Source organism: Pseudochaenichthys georgianus, unplaced genomic scaffold, assembly GCF_902827115.2.
Source record: "Pseudochaenichthys georgianus unplaced genomic scaffold, fPseGeo1.2 scaffold_889_arrow_ctg1, whole genome shotgun sequence".
Classification (NCBI taxonomy): Eukaryota; Metazoa; Chordata; class Actinopteri; order Perciformes; family Channichthyidae; genus Pseudochaenichthys; species Pseudochaenichthys georgianus.
Window position 1 is genome coordinate 77 of NW_027263423.1, and position 17,267 is coordinate 17,343.

Below are 17,267 nucleotides of genomic sequence, written 5' to 3' on the forward strand. Positions count from 1 at the left end.
TCAAAATGAGTAATAATTATGCCATACAAAAAAACGAGCACATAGATCAAAAAAATATTGATAATCCTAATTCATTTGTGACATCAATAGCACAAAGGCATAACACATGTATCAAACAGAAATCAAATAAAAGCTTGGAAGCCAAATTACTTTTTCAATCAATACCATGAAATAAGCAGCTACTGTAGAAAGACAGAGAAGCAGACAGAATGCAGTATGACATCCATTACTTTTGCAGAACACCCATAGAGACCCTGAAACAAATGCATGTCTCTAACAAACTGGATCTGTGTAAAGCACACATCAGAAAAGCTAAAACTGGACAGAGAAATAGTCAGCAACAATGGCAGCTTAGTGAGTTTGCTGACATTTGCCAAGCACAAACAAATTGTCCTGAGCCAAGACCTCTACTAAAAGCACAAGCAGCAAACACTTACCTTGGTTTCCCGGCATCTCCGCAGTGAATGAACCCATCTAGAAATGTCACCATGATCCCAAGCAGCCGACAGCACAGCTTGGTTTCAGCTGAAGTGGTCAAGTCTGAGCACTCTGGTGTGAATGAGGGCAACCAGTGAACACTGCCAAGTTACAGAGGCCATGCTGCAGTCCTGTATGAATTATTGAACGTAACTAGTTCAATATCCAGCCAACCCACTCATTTCAGATTCAAGTCTCTCTAAGTTCCATGAAGGAAATAATGCTGAAAGTACAAACTCACCAGAAAGAAAGTAAACTTCCCCGCACTCTAAAAACAGTGACTTTCAGGTGAATTACATTTGTTAAAGATTGCTAAATTCCCTTAAGCCATACAAATGAGCCAGTAAGCACAAAAGCAGGGCCCTGCAATCAGGTCCACTTATTGTAATGCAATCCTTGATGATATTAATTAAACATATGCTGGTCCTGCTGTCAAAGTGGCTTCTGTAAAAATATGTTTTTTCTTTCCTGCTCATCTACTCAGTGCTGCCATTGGTGTCTGGAGACCATAATGCAACATCCAATTAGCACATACATTTAGCATGATAACAGATATGTGCATGCCTACATAGCTAAACATGGTTAGGGACTAGGGAATGATGTTGGAAAATAACCACACTTACCAATATGTGCTAATGAAACACTAATGTGGTTCCTCTGGGTTGCTTACATAATAGTAATAATAATAATTCCTTACATTTATTATAGCGCTTTTTCAATGACTCAAAGCGCTTTCCATATACACACATTACACATATCATACATGCAATGGTCAGAAACTGTGTACAATACCCACAGGAGCAAGCTCAGGTGAAGTGTCTTGCCCAAGGACACACCGGCACATAATGGAACCTGTCTCTACTTCTTAGATAATGCAGGTTTTGTATAGTATAGGTCTTGCATGCCATTGTATAGCTGTATTTCCTTCAGAATAATTATGGAGGAGTTCCCTAACAAAAACAACCTATTTCCCACAAACTTCCACAAAGAAGTGTAGACACTTTTTTGTTATCAAAAGGCTGATATAGGGAACTTCTCCAGTGTTAGTCAAATACATACTGTAAGCTGCTATGCACCTGATTTATTAATGTTGTTGTATCATGATGAAATGTGTTGCCAACTCCATAGTAAGGAAAGTAGCTATTGGCTGTCCGAAAAGTCACCAGAAGTCCCTAAATTACGTCATCGCCTAATTTGCATATCATGTAATGGCGGTAAAAAAAACGTTCCACCCCCTTCAAGGATCAACACTTAAAACCACCAGAGTAAATCCAGACGACAGTAGATCAGAAATGTCTCTAATAATAATAATAATAATAATAATAATAATAATGCATTTTATTTATATAGCGCTTTTCACAACTCAAAGACGCTTTACAGTATGAGGGAGGGTAGACAAACAAGGACAGGCAAACAAGTAAGTAAAAAAAAAGGCAGTCAAGAGGAAGTTGATTGAGAGGGGGGGGGGGGCTTATGGGTAGACAGAGTTGAAAAGATGTGTTTTGAGCAACAAGTCCTCCAACTCATACGACCAAATGGGTCGATTGTTCAAGCCCTTATTACGACCAAATATGTCGTTTGTTCAAGCCCTTAATACGACCTATAATTACGTTTGAAAGTTGTCGGCCTCATATTGCTCCCGTTGAATGCAAACGTTACAGAGGGTTGTTTATTAACAAATAACCCTCTCTGTAAAATCCTAAATTGTAGGATAGTTTGGCCATTAAAACGCTTTATGATTAGATTTCTAGCGAGAAGTATATATTGTACTTTTAGAATCCACGTCCAGTCGATATGTAGGATCTATAGTTTGATAGATATTACGAAGATGATTTGAGGTTTCGTCAGGAGAACGTGTATACTGTAGCCTATGCGGCAAGCTTCCATGAAGAGTTACGGGTTGAACAGTATTTCCGGTCTCGACGTTTTCATAATAAAACCTATGATCAAATGATTTAACAGTGATATCTGCAGTACTCATCCACTAAAAAACATCAATTTATCCTTGTTAATTATACAACATTAATTGGTTTAAATTGTGTACAATGCTTTTGTGTTTTTCCCATAGGTTTTTCTCTTTCGATTCTGAGAGACACATTTCTTTTTTCAGAGGTTTTGATAGGCTAAAGTCAAGCCGCAATGCACGTTGGGATATGGTGTTTATGTGATATGAAATCAAAAAAAAAAAAAAAATTGAAATCGGAAAATATTTTAAAATAATAAAATAATACTTTATTCCGAGTGTTCTTGCTTTTCTCTTTGAAAGTCATCACATAACGGCATTGTAATACACGGTTTGGCTGCATTAAATATTACATATCTGCCGTAGATATTTATTTATAGAGCCCTGATCAGAAGACCTTTTGACAAACTGGAAGAGATGCCGCCAACACTGAATACGTGACGTGGACCATAAATATATCAACAATTAATCAACATCTTCCATTTCTTTTCACACAATACGTCTCCTTGCAGTATCAACACTAATTCGGCTGACTTTTATATTTGATCCAATTAGTAGATAGTCTGTGTTTACACCTTAACGGTGCACAGCTGATAGAAAGGGACTTTTTCGTAGTTTTTAAAGATATTACTGATTTTCTGAACTACCTTTCCAACTCCTCATGCAGTTGACTGTTACAGGTCTATACAGGTTCATGGTACAATGCATAAGCTTCACATCGAGAGACTGAAACTGTATTTTCCTTTACCGTTCTGTTTTAATTTCACAATGAATGTGAATAGTCATATTATTATGTTTTATTAACTAGACCACTGTTTTTTTAAACCGCACCTCCTAGTGGTTAAAGCACGTGTGGGGGGGGGGGGGGGGGAGGACAAATTGAGGCTTAAAAATATGAGATAATCCATAATCTTCAGTGTGGTTAGCTATGAATCATCCAAAACTGTGCAACAGTACAGTAGGCCCACACAAACTGCAGAACACTGGTGCTTTGGGAACACTCGCACCGAGACGCAGCCATCCTCGACAACTATACTGTAGAGTCACCTTGGATACGAGTCCAAACAACACAGACACACAGGCCAGGGCGCTGACATGGCGCCCTTTGAGCATCAGATCTGACGACGCTGATTGGCTGAAATTATGTTTCGGCGGCATAGTATACAGATAGCAACAGTCAGCTTGTTGGCTGCTGCTGCTCTGGCTGAGGGCTCCTTTCTACGAGACGAGAGAGGGTAATGATACACGCTGCGGCCAGGCAGGAAACATGTGACTTATCAGTAACTTTAGATATCGTAAAACAATTTTAAACGAGATTTTATTGTAGATTATACATTTTACTGATACCAATTATATAATATTTACCTTGTTCATTAAAAATTTAAATTAAAAAATAAATATTGTTTTATTTATTTTTAATTTTGAATGACAATCAAACATGTGGGAAGAGGGTGGGCAGCGCCCCTAGCGCCTCTATGGGCCGGCCGCCACTGGCTTCAACCATCCTTTAAACTCAGGGTTTGATTCCCACTCCTTTCTGTACTTTTGTGATTACAGTTTAGACTGTGACATGAGCAAAGCAAAGGCAGTTATTTATTATAGTGTGACAGTGAAGAAACATTTACATTTTACATTTAAATCCCGCTCAAAACCAGGACGGCTTGGCGCATGCGGAATTCATTTACAGTCTCGACGCGGGAGGGTGTGGCTGTCTCCTCTCTGCTCTGACTGCAGCTGAGCTGCTGCGGGAGGCAACTAGCGCCTGTGACTACTATGGGAGGGCAGAGCCAACACACTCTCACTCCCTAAGCGTCCAATAGCGACGTTTGGTCAGTGTCCGTGGCGTCCAATTGTGACGCTCCTAGGCTCCTTCAGCGTCATAAAGGGACGCAAATAGCTTTCAACTGATTGCAATGTATTCCCATCTGCGTCGGGATTTGACGCTCATGGAAGCAGGCATTCGTTTATGTCGGTTGCCCTTAAAGGCAATGTGAGCGTCCATTCCCATTGGATAACGGAGAATTGTACACCCGGAAGTAAGTATTCCTCTTACTGTCGATTGATTTTACAGTGATATCTGCACTACTCATCGACTAAAAAACACCAGATTATCCTTGTTAATTACACAACATTGATTTGTTTAAATTGTGTGCAATGCTTTTGTATTGTTCCCCTTCGATTCGGAGAAACAAATATTTTTTCTGAGTAAAGGATGGCAGAACTACACTACCCAGAATCCCCAGCTATGGTTTGGACTACACCATGTGCTCTGTTTGACAAACCCCGTTTTTTTCACCATTCATTCCGATGGCTGGCGTCTATGTCACATGATCTTCAAATTTCTCCCTGCAGAAAAAGAAAACATGGCCGAACTTCGTTTTATTCTCGGTAGAAAATGCCTATTTTAAAGTTAGTTTGGCCATTAAAATGCGTTTTGATGTCATTTGATGCGAGAAATATGAGTTGTTATTTCAGATTATGTGTGCAGTGGATGTACATGATCTTTAGTTTGCTAGTTATTACGAAGATTACTTCAGGAAATCACGACGTTTTCATTGTTACCAAGGTGGTTGCTAGGGACGCTGCTATCGATATTATTTCTGTTATGTTGTGTAACTGTTTAATGGTGTTATCTTTATTGCTACTCCCTTCCCCGTCAATGTATAGTGTTGGTCCACAGCCTAAACATATTAGTTTAACAAAATCCGCATCTAAAGATAACCTACGTTATTTTCCCCCTGTGCAATTCCAGTCTCACATCTCAGAGCACATCGTCATTAACAAATACCGGAAACAGACCGAAAACATTTAAAAAAAAAAATAATAATACTTTATTCCGAGTGTGCTTGCTTTTCTCTTTGAAACACATCACATAACGGCATTGTAATAACGGTTCGGCTGCATTACATATTACATATCTGCCGTAGTTCTGTATTTATAGAGCCCTGATGAGAAGACAAACATGAGGAACTGAAAACGTGACGTGGATCATAAATATATCAGCCATTAAACAACATCTTACATTTCTTTTCACACAATACGTCTCCTTGCAGTATCAACACTAATTCGGCTCACTTTTATATTTGATCCAATTGGTAGATAGGCTGTATTTACACCATAAAGGTACATAGCTGATATAAAGGGACACCTGGTGGTTAAAGCATGTTATTGAATTAAATTATTTTTATTATTAGATATTAATAGGATCCCTATAAAGTATATTCATTACTCGTTATTCTCTACTAATAGTTAATTAAAGACTGTATATAATGACTATTTTGCACATCCCGTTCAAGATTTCAAGATTTTCTAAGGTTTATTGACATATCATATAGGCCTACACAACTGTGGTGTAGTTCTGCACTGAATGAAAAACTTGGGTTGCAGGTTCCTCAATAGTGCATTACAAGACATCTATCAATATTTGTGCATACCTCCAGCAATGTTAACTATGTTGAAGCACTTATTTTAACTGATATTATACATAATGTATTATACTCTTATAGATGTATGTAGATATTTCATCTCCGGCCTTGTCAGGTATTGAACAATCAATAAATAAAGAACACAGAATTGTTGAATATAAAACACAGAATTTGTGTGATTATACTAAATGATTTTCAAATAAACACAACTGCATATTTAACTGTTACACATGCTGATGTAACGCAAATGTTCCAACTTGGGATCAATAAAGTATATCTTATCTTAAGCTGATCGATGGCTACTGCCATATTTGCAAAATGTGCCTCTGAATCTTGACAAGTGCATGTTTCAGGCTTATCAATTAATGTAATGTAATGTTATCACAGGGCTCACAAACATAAGACCAGCTGTTAAATAAAGCTCTTCTGACCTTAGCTGGCATGTGTGTATATATATTAATACTGCCCATAATGGGCACAAGCAATTTTCACCCATTTATTAATTATATGTTTTAAATGTGAGTGTTTCCTGTCCCCTAAACCTCCAGGGATGTACACAGTTTAATACTGGCAACTTCTTATTATGGGAAATACGAAAACGTCTTTTAAAACTACAACTCCCAGTAGAGACGTGCCATAGAGAACATGTTGCGAAACAGAATAGCCAGCATGTGTAGTTCTGGGGACGGGGTGGGGGAGGGGGGACGCGGTGGACCCGTTCAAATCCAGTTTTGGACAGTCTGCCGTGGTTCCATCCAATTTCAAGTGCTGTTCGAGAATCGGCTTAACCCTCGGAGCACACTCTCCAATCACAGAGCTTGAGGACTATCACGGGGTTTGTCAAACAGAGCACATGGTGTAGTCCAAACGATAGCTGGGGATTCTGGGTAGTGTAGTGTCTTCTGCCATCCTTTACTCCTGGGAATGGACGCTCACATTACCTTTAAGGGCAGCCGACACAAACGAATGCCGTGCTTCCATGAGCGTCAAATCCCGACGCAGATGGGAATACATTGCAATCAGTTGAAAGCTATTTGCGTCCCTTTATGACGCTGAAGGAGCCTAGGAGCGTCACAATTGGACGCCACGGACACTGACCAAACGTCGCTATTGGACGCTTAGGGAGTGAGAGTGTGTTGGATTGGCTGGTGATCTTGACGTCAGCGTCAGGGGAAATCACCCCCTATAAGTAGCTTGTGCCACAACGCATGCATCATTCAAAATAAGCACCTCTTCTCGCTTCACCATAGCAAGGAGGGCCGTCTGGTGAGACATCTCACTTCATGTTACTCTTAGGACTGGGGTTACGTAAGTAACCTATAGTTCTCATTCATAACACTCCGTTCGATGTCTTACTATGGGATATTGTAGCTCCCGTATTGCCAGACGAGCTTATCTCGAAAATTGCCAACCGATCAGAATTTTAACAGGTAGTACTCCGACTCAACCAGGTGCCCAGCACTGCTTGAGTCAACCTGGGAGTAGAACGCCCAGACTGTTAAAAGGCGGACACAAGTGAGCAGCGAGTACCAGCTCGCCGCTTGCACCAATGTATTGAAAGGGAGACATCCTGGACAGAGCCCAGGATCCCGCCAGACCCTGAGTCAAGAGAAAACTCGCGAACCCGAGGGTGCCTGCGAGCTCTGACTTGTACGGGCCCCAGAGCAATTGCTTCCACACAACAGTGGGAGAGCCGTTGCTTAGTAATAGGCTTGCCCTTGTAAGGGATAGCCCAGGACACAGGGGGCTTGGTCTTTATGACAAAGCACCCCCGATCATGGTACCGCTCACGGGCCAGGCCCATAGAGCCAAGCGCTCTGGGTGTGGGTGAAAGATCGCCCCCCCCCCCCGCTTGGGACAGTATGTCCCTGCGTAGTGGGAGCTGCTAAGGCTGCCCGCACAGCAGCTGATATATCTCCGCTAGCCAGTACATAGCTGGCCAGTGTGGAGCTATCAGAATAAGTGTGTGGCGTTGCTCTCTCACTCTGGCCAGAGTTGGAGGTATCAGAGCCAGGGGTGGGAACGCGTACAGAAGGCCCGGGGGCCAATCGTGCGCGAGTGCATCCACGCCTAACGGTGCATTTAGATCACGCATCGAAAAGAACAGCCGACACTGAGCGTTGTCTTTTGATGCGAACAGATCCACCGCGGCTCTGCCGTAACGCACCCACAGCTGGCTCACAATCCTTGGATGTAGAGTCCAGTCTGCATAAAGTGGTGCACCTCTGGACAGTTGATCTGCCCCGAGGTTCATCACTCCCGGTACGTGCGTCGCTCTCAGAGAGAGGAGACGTCTACCGCTCCATAGGATCAGTTTGCGCGCCAGTGTGTGTAACTGGAGAGAACGCAAACCCCCTTGGCGGTTAATATACGATATTGTGGTCGTATTGTCTGTCCTCACGAGGACGTGATGTCCCTTGAAGAAAGGCAGAAAGCGTATTAGGGTGAGAAACACCGCTAAAAGCTCCAGGTAATTTATGTGCGCCCGCTGGAGGTCTCTGCTCCAGAGACCCCTCACCGGGCGACCTTCATAAATACCTCCCCAACCAGACATGCGTCCGTGGAAAGGACAGCACCCATGGGCACACCCAGTGGCGGCGCCAGAGTATTTTTGTTGGGTAATCTATGGTAGGGCTAACCCATACAGTGGTGGGGCTCAAGTCAGTATTTGTAATGTAATTACATACACGCTATATCGCACCCATTGACAGTGAAACGCCACGCATGAGGCTTTTATTAGTTTGTATTAGTCTCCTTTTATCAGCTAAATTACATCGAGAGCAACAGGTGTGAGTTACACAATACAATAGCCTATTCTGCTAATTCAACGTTGTTACAACATGCTACGCAGCGGCAGAAACAAGAAAAGTTGGCATATATAATTGACACGGAGAGAGAGAGCGAGAGAGAGAGAGAGCGAGAGAGAGACACAGACAGACAGACAGACAGACAGACACAGGTAAACAGAGAGACAGACGCAGCACACAACAGGTGGCCTGTGTCTCTATTGTCATACAAACACTTTTTCAAATTATCCATTATTACAAAATATATTCAAAACTCACTATTCACTCTTCAGGTGGGTCGTGTAACTCTGGCACGTGTTCGACTTGTACCTCAATGCGAGGGCGTTTAAGAACAAATCTATCCATCCGAAATATACAATTAATCCTAGAAGTTCTGCTGTCTGCTGCAATTTACTCGGCGCGAGTTTGGGGACTTTTCACTGTGAACGTGACGTATCAGTAATGCATAATGCAGTAATGCACCCAACGTTTCGTTGCTCTGATTGGCTGTAGGTCTGTTCAAATTGCATTCGCAGGCATTTTGATCTGACCGCGGCCGCGCTGATATTATAACTACAGGCATCGAAATAAATACATAAAACTCCCCCACTACTTAGACTATTCCTGGCACCCCTCTAGCATAAGCTTGAATGGTCTCAACCATATTGCGTCAGTAACGTGCACTTGTTGTTACAGCAGGATCAGTTTGTGTGTTGTGGACACGACCGGTAGATTTTCGCAATCCGTGTTCTCAACATGCTTACTTGAACATACTTTTTCATGGTTGGGCTAAGGTAGGGCTAAGCCATTTCTTGGTATGGCTGTAGCCTACCGCAGCCATACCCTGGCGCCGCCACTGGGCACACCTCGTACTAGAAAAGTCGGGTGCAGCCAGTGGCGCAGTGCCCTTACGCATCTCACAGTAACCATCACTGTGTTTAGTTTTAGGGCGGCCACCCAGCGCTGAAACTCCCTCATGTGTAAGCGTCCCAGTCTTACAACCAGGATGGCTGACGCCATGAGCCCCAGCAATCGCAAGCATGATCTGAAAAGAACATGTTTGCGCAGCTGGAAAAGAGCAAGACAAGCTCTGAAAGCTTTCACTCATTCCGCTGACAAGCGAGCTGAAAAGGGCACCGAGTTCAGGCGTAAACCCAGGAAGAGTATAGTCTGCGCGGGGCACAACATGCTCTTCTCTGTATTTATTACAAAACCCAGGTTGAGCAGGTGCTTTACGAGGACATTTGTCTGCGTAACAGCCTCCTGCTCCGACTGTGCGAGAAGCAGCCAGTCGTCCAGGTAGGTCGCCAGGCAAATGCCCTGTTGTCTCAACGGGGCTATCGCGGCTTCCGTACGTCGTACAAATACCCTTGGACTGAGAGACAGACCAAAGGGGAGTACTCTGTATTCGTAACAGATCCCCTGAAATGCGAACCTCAGATATTTCCTGTGTGGATAATATACTGGGATGTGAAAATACGCATCTTTCAGGTTGACTGATGTAAACCAGTCATCTTTTCGCACGAGCCGCAGCAGAGATGTGTGAGTGAGCATTCTGAACTTGTATTTTTTAAGATATTTGTTCAGAGCCCTTAAATCAAGTATTGGCCGAATTCCGTTCCCTCCCCGTTTGGGAACGAGGAAGTACTTGGAATAAAAGCCGCCCTGACTCTGCTCGGCGGGTACAATAGATATAGCCCTCTTTTCTAGGAGCGAGAGAATCTCTTTCTCCAAAATGAGGGCTGACTCTCCTCGGGCCTGCGAGTGCAGAATGCCCGAGAAGCGAGGGGGGGTGACAGCGAATTGGAGTCTGTAGCCCCGTGTTACTGTCTTGAAAACCCAAGCCGATGATGTGAGCATTCCCACTGCGTGCTCCTTAAAGCCAGTGAGGATGTCACATCTCCTCCTCTCTGAGTCTCTATTTGTTGTGTTATGGGGCCCTCTAGTGTCTGAACACAGTGGTGCCTCTTATCGACAATACCCACCGACACTGCGCATGCACGTGGCGGTGGTGCCTTCACAGCCTCAGCCGGCACTGCGCAGGCGCATGATGCGAGATGCCGTAGCTGCTCTCAGAAGGGGAACAATTGGCGGGCTGTTTATTGGCTTTATTGATTTTCTATTCATCATTTTTTTGAGCTGCGCCCTCGGCCTGAAGCCTGGATGCGTCAGCGGCAAATGTTTTATGACAGAATGATCAACCAATGTGTGACATGTGTTTGTGTGGACTTGAGGATGGTGTTTAGGCATCTCTCGAGGCGGCGGGAACACATTCACGGAGGGGAGAAGGAGGCTGTCACGCCGCTCGCTTCTTCTTCCTCGACTGCTGGCCGAAATTCTGGGTTGGCTGAGCCTGAGCTGCAGCCGGAACCGGAGAGTTTCTAGGCCAGCCTGCCCTTGTCTCCAGCCTGGGCTGGGGACTCGGGGTGAGCTGTGACCTCTGCGTCTTCAGTGTTCTAAACCGAGCAGAGTTCGAGGCAGCTTGGGCAGAGGACTGCTGCTGCGAGAGCAGCGGCTGGACCCTACGAGGGAGGCAGAGGTGGAGTGCCTCGTCCTCCCTCTTCTTCGTCTCACACCTCCTTTGCATGGAGGCGAGAGCAGAGCCGAAGATTCCCTCGGGAATGATGGGCATATCCAGCACATCCTCCTTTTCCCGGTCTGGGAGGTTGGTGAGGTTGAGCCATCTCGCTCTTTCCTGCACCACCATGATCCCATTTGCTTTGCCCACGTGGCCTGGACGGCGCAGCGTTGGACACGGAGACAAATGTCCGTGACCGTTGCCATCTCGTCCAGAGTGGCTGCCCCCGGGTTACCCGACAGGTCCTCGCAGAGCTCCGCTTGGTAGGCGGTTAACAGCGAGGACACGTTCAGGGCCCTGGCGGACAACGCTGCCGCTTTGTAGGACCGTTCAGTCATTGCTGACTGAAAACGGTCCGACTTTGCTAGCAGCGTGTGGTTCCTACTTGGTGACGGGCCCACCTTTGGTAGAAGGTGAGCCGCTACCAGCGGTTCCATGGGCGGCATGCAGAGCAGGCCGAGCTTCTCCATTCCGTCACAGTCTAGGGAGGAGGCACCCTGGATTGGGACCTTGTTGCTGAAGGGCCGGTCTCTCCACGAGACCGACACCTCATCCAACATCTCCGGGAAGACTGGAAGGAGTTGTCTCGTTGTCCCCGCTGCTTGGGGAAGATGTTTTCCCTCGTAGCGGGACTCGGAGGTCTCCTTGGCCATTTCGGGCCACGGGACGTTGAGTCTGACCGCAGCGCGTTTACACACGGCCTACAGGTCCATGCTCCGACCGGGCGAAGCTGGTGTGCTATCGCCCAGGAGAGCAGCACTTGCCTCAGGCTTTGCATCCTGAGCCGGTGACATGAAGGTGTCCTCTTCCTGTTCATCCGATTCGGACAGGAGGAACGCCAGGGCGTCCTCCTCTTCGTCCTCCTCGTAGTCAGGCCCGAGGACATCCTCCGCGGGTGAGACCATAGGCCCACACCAAAAGGACAGTGTGGGTCTTTTATTCCCGGAGAATACTGACTGGTGTGGCAGTATGCTCTTTAAATCCTTTCTTCCTCCGTGGAGAAGAGAAAATAGAAAACTTCCTCGCTACCGTGGTGTCGGTAGAGAGGGAGCAAGCTAGCAACAGGTGTGCTGCTAGCTTGAAAAAAAATCGGACCTACCTTACTTTCTCGGGTACGAGAAGGGCGAGGTCGATTTTAAATACTAACAGCGTTAGTACTGCCGTCTTCCTGCGAAGCAGAAGGAGTAGCCGGCAAGCGCCCGTCGACCGAAATGGGTATTTGGGTTCAGTCTGTGGACAGTGAAGCTTGCCCGGCTACTGTAGAGATGTGCTCTGAAGCGAGAAGAGGTGTTTGAATGACGTATGCGTTGTGGCGCAAGCTACTTATAGGGGGTGATTTCCCCTGACGCTGACGTCAAGATCACCAGCCAATCAGGATTGGTGTAATGAGATTGATGCTTCTGTTTGCTCCGCGATGAGGTGCATCCCATAGTGAGACATCGAACGGAGTGTTATGAATGATAACTCTTCTGTTCTCCACGAATTACACAAGTCACCCAAATCAGCGTTAACAAAGCGGGAGGCGCCGAAAAATCCCCTATTAATGTATTGATTATAGCTCCGGGTCCGTATAGGTCGGCATCTGGGTCCGGATCCGGACCGCGGTCCGCCTGTTGCCGACCCCTGCTCTAAATGAAAGGAATTAAAAAAAATTATCCAACGATTTACAGACCACTCTTTCCCCATGTAAGTCAATGGGAAAAAGTGTTTCCGGTTCTGGCAACCAAACGGAAGTGTAGTACCGCCGTTTGGCCACCACGAATATTTTTCATCTGAGTCCGGCGCACTTCCTGGGGGCTTGCCTTGAGAGCGAGGCACGGCGAGGTGGCGCAGTTCCTCTCCACGGGCTGCGGAAGCGAAATGCTTGATGGGAAACGACTCGCTGGTATCTCGAGCTGAGCGCTCATTGGTGGTGTTTACCACGCTGATGATGGTGATAAAGAATGCACGTTCCGCTGTTCATTATCATTATCATCAGCAGGCCATCACATGGTTTCCGAAAATCACCGAGTAACACGAGTAGATTTTAGCCGAGACTGGCGGAAAATATGTCTCAAAATTCCGTGTGTGTAAAAATATGATCCACAAGTATGGAAGCAAACAAGAGACAGAAGTATTTGAATGTTATCAGACACCGAATTTATAGCATTGAAAATAATTACTTTGAAAATCATGTATCTGAATTTTTTTTGCTCCGAATTTACCTATGTGAAATAAAAATGTAAAAATTCAAGTTAAAAAAATTCGAATGTTCAAATTCAGATCCCAAAAATTAAAGTGAAAAAAATTCGACGTCAAATATTTCGGTGTTTAAAATTCGATGTCAAAAAATTCGGTGTATAAAATTCGAAGTCAAAAATTGCGATGCAGCATCATCCGGGCTACTCAGACAGGATAAGCAATCGAGTCCAAATGCAATCAAACCGACTTCAGAGCCAAGCGGCAAACCCCGGGACAGTGCGGTGAAGCCCAATGCTGCAAACTGTAGGCGATGGATGCAGATGGGAGCAATTCCCGTAGACCGTATGTTAAAATGTCCAACTTAACATCAGAAAAGGAACAAGTTTCTAGCCTGGATCCACAAAAACATATTCTGTAGTTAGATTCCCCCTTCATGACAACGGGGCGGCTGCTCCTAGCTCCTCTCTGCTAGCTCCGTTAGCTCCGTGATGCTACAGCGGCTCAGCTCTTGAGGAGAACACTACTTGAACTCGGCCCTGTTTGTTGTGTTGGTTCCTGGTGGACTATTCGTCATGCAAATATAGGATTTATCTGCGGTTAAAACAGACCGTCCATGAATGGAGTTTCTTCGGTAAGTCAACCCTGCGTACTTTATATTATGTTACTGGTGTTTTTCAGGGTTCGTACGGTCATTGAAAACCTGGAAAAGTCATGGAAATTCAAAATGCAAATTCCAGGCCCTGGAAAAGTTATGGAAAACAATATTTTTCCCAAAGTTTTGGAAAAGTCATGGAAATGTAACTAAAGTTGCGTCAAATATAATTTACATTTTATCTAATCGCCAAAATAATCTGCGGTCGTGTGCTGTTATGTGCCATCATGACGCGCATGATGTTATTTTTTAATATATGAAGCGCGAGCTGTGTGCTCGAGTCTTCCTGCCTGTCGGCTGAACTCTGCTGCTCCGGGATGAGGGTCAGCTACATTAGCTACGGTGCGTTCGTTAACTGTGCGGAGTCACTGTGGCACAGACTGCACCGCTGGTGAACAGCTGTTAGAACGGGCCGTTCAGGTGTTCAGAGCAGAGCGGCAGAGCGTGATGTGAACTGAAAAGTTTTTCTGTCGCAATATCATTTAAGGAATCGTTGATCTAGCTAGCAAGCTAGCATACATTGTCACTATCTGCTAACGTTAGCTTTAGCCTTCGTTTTCTAATAGTTTTTTTCATAGGCTATAAACGGAGGTGGTATAAGTATAGATATTGTGCTAGAGTAAAAGTAGAAGTACTCAGATCTTGTACTTGAGTAAAAGTACAAGTACTCAGGTCTTGTACTCAGAAAAGTAAAAGTACTCAGATCTTGTACTCGAGTAGAAGTACTCAGATCTTGTGCTTTAGTAGAAATACTCAGATATTGTACTTTAGTAGAAGTACTCGGATGTTGTTCTTAAAAGTAGAAGTACTCAGATCTTGTACTTTAGTAGAAATACTCAGATATTGTACTTTAGTAGAAGTACTCAGATCTTGTACTGTACAGATCTTTGTACTTGAGTAAAAGTACAAGTACTCAGGTCTTGTACTCAGAAAAGTAAAAGTACTCAGATCTTGTACTCGAGTAGAAGTACTCAGATCTTGTACTTTAGTAGAAATACTCAGATACTGTACTTTAGTAGAAGTACTCGGATGTTGTTCTTAAAAGTAGAAGTACTCAGATCTTGTACTTTAGTAGAAATACTCAGATATTGTACATTAGTAGAAGTACTCAGATCTTGTACTTTAGTAGAAGTGGAAGTACTCAGATCTTGTACTTAATAAAAGTAAAGTACTCAGATGTTGTACTTGAGTAAAAGTAGAAGTACTCAGATCTTGTACTTGAGTAAATGTAGAAGTACTCAGATCTTGTACTTGAGTAAAAGTAGAAGTACTCAGGTCTTGTACTTGAGTAAAAGTAGAAGTACTCAGATCTCGTACTTGAGTAAAAGTAGAAGTACCAGAGTGTAGGCATACTCTGTTACAGTATAAGTCCTGCATTCAAAATGTTACTCAAGTAAAAGTACAAAAGTATTATCATCAAAATATAGTTAAAGTAGCGACAGTAAAAGTAGTCATTGTGCAGATTGGTCCATTTCAGAATTATATATATATGATATGTTTTATAATGATTGATCATGAAAGTGTTCTCAAAGCTGGTGAAGGTGCAGCTAGTTTGAATGACTTTGTATACTGCAGGGTAGCTTGTTAATTTACTCCAGGTGGAACTAAAGTCTGATTTAACACTTGGTTAGATTTCACATCATTCATCCACATCTGTGAAGTAACTAAAGGTATTAAATACATGCAGTGGAGGAAAAGTACACCATGTTCCTCTGAACTGTAATGGAGCAGAAGTACACCATGTACCTCTGAACTGTAGTGGAGTAGAAGTACACCATGTACCTCTGAACCCCAGAGTGTAAAACATTAAGTGGGATGCTACTGTATACCAAAAGGCTTCTGTGCGAGGTTGCTAAAATAAGGTCATCCTTGTACGTTAGATAGTTAGTTTGCTAGTTAGGTTACTTTATGCATTGTTAAGGTTCATTTAAATTCGCTATGCTCTACTATAGCATAAAATAGACTAGCTAACGTCAACGTATTGTTGAAGAGAGGCTTAGTGTATATTAAATCAACCTCACAATAAAATGTGTGTATCTTTAAAATATGAACGTCACATTTCAAGATAATAACGCTCCCTTAGATATTGTAATATGGTTTGTTGAACTGGAGTTATTTATTGCAGCTAACCGTCTATCCGACGAACGACCCAAACTAGAGATGTCCCGATCCGATCACGTGATCGGGGATCGGAGCCGATCACGTGATTTTCAAAACATCGGGGATCGGGAAAAAAATCATCGGGGATCGGGATATATATTTTTTTTTTTATATATTTTTTTATTTTTATTTAATGTTACAAAACAAAAATGACCATGTTCACGTCTTAAAGTCATCCTGAGGCCTTAGTGTTGGTTTAAAATTACACAACATCATGTATGTGTTGCTTTCTTAGGGCTTGTTTTCATTGACCTGGTTGCTTATTTCTCTGAAATCTGGCAACAGAGTGGGCAGGGCGCAGTGTCTAATAGTAGCAGTAAGCTAACGAGAGGCTACGTTCAGCTAGTGACTCGGGAGTCGGGACAGAGAAAATGTCAGGAGTTTGGAAGTATTAGAAAATTTAAAGCGAAGGCAGTGTAACAGCCAGATGCAATGTTTGCAAGGCAGAGGTTCCGCGTGGTTGAAAGAACAGAGCTACGTTCAACACGACCAATCTAATACGCTACCTGAGAAACAAACACCAACAACAACACGGCGAGTACACAGTGGCCACTCGGGTAACGGCACTGAAACAACTGACACTTTCAGAGACTTCTAAGAGGAAAGAGAAACTGCCCCAGAACAGTGAAAAGGCCAACACAATAACAGCCAAGATAGCTGAATTCATCGCGTTGGATGACCAGACGTTATCTGTTACCTTTTTTTTCTCTTAATGCATTGCATAAAGATCGGATCGGCAGATTGTCAAAATCAAATGATCGGAATCGGATCGGGAGCAAAAAAAGGTGATCGGGACATCCCTAACCCAAACATTGTTGTTTTTAATATTATTACCAATGCCTCTTTTAATTGTATTATCCTCACACTTGAGAAACAGCCTTATCGTGGCTGTAGAACAAAACATGTAACTTAAGGACGATGAATAGCGTAGTCAATGCTTTAGTGACAAGGAAATTATTTGTTTAAATATTAGATACAGTATGACGTTATCTGTGACTTTAGTCGAAATGAAGCTTATCCATTGCATTGCATTTGTTAAATAGGT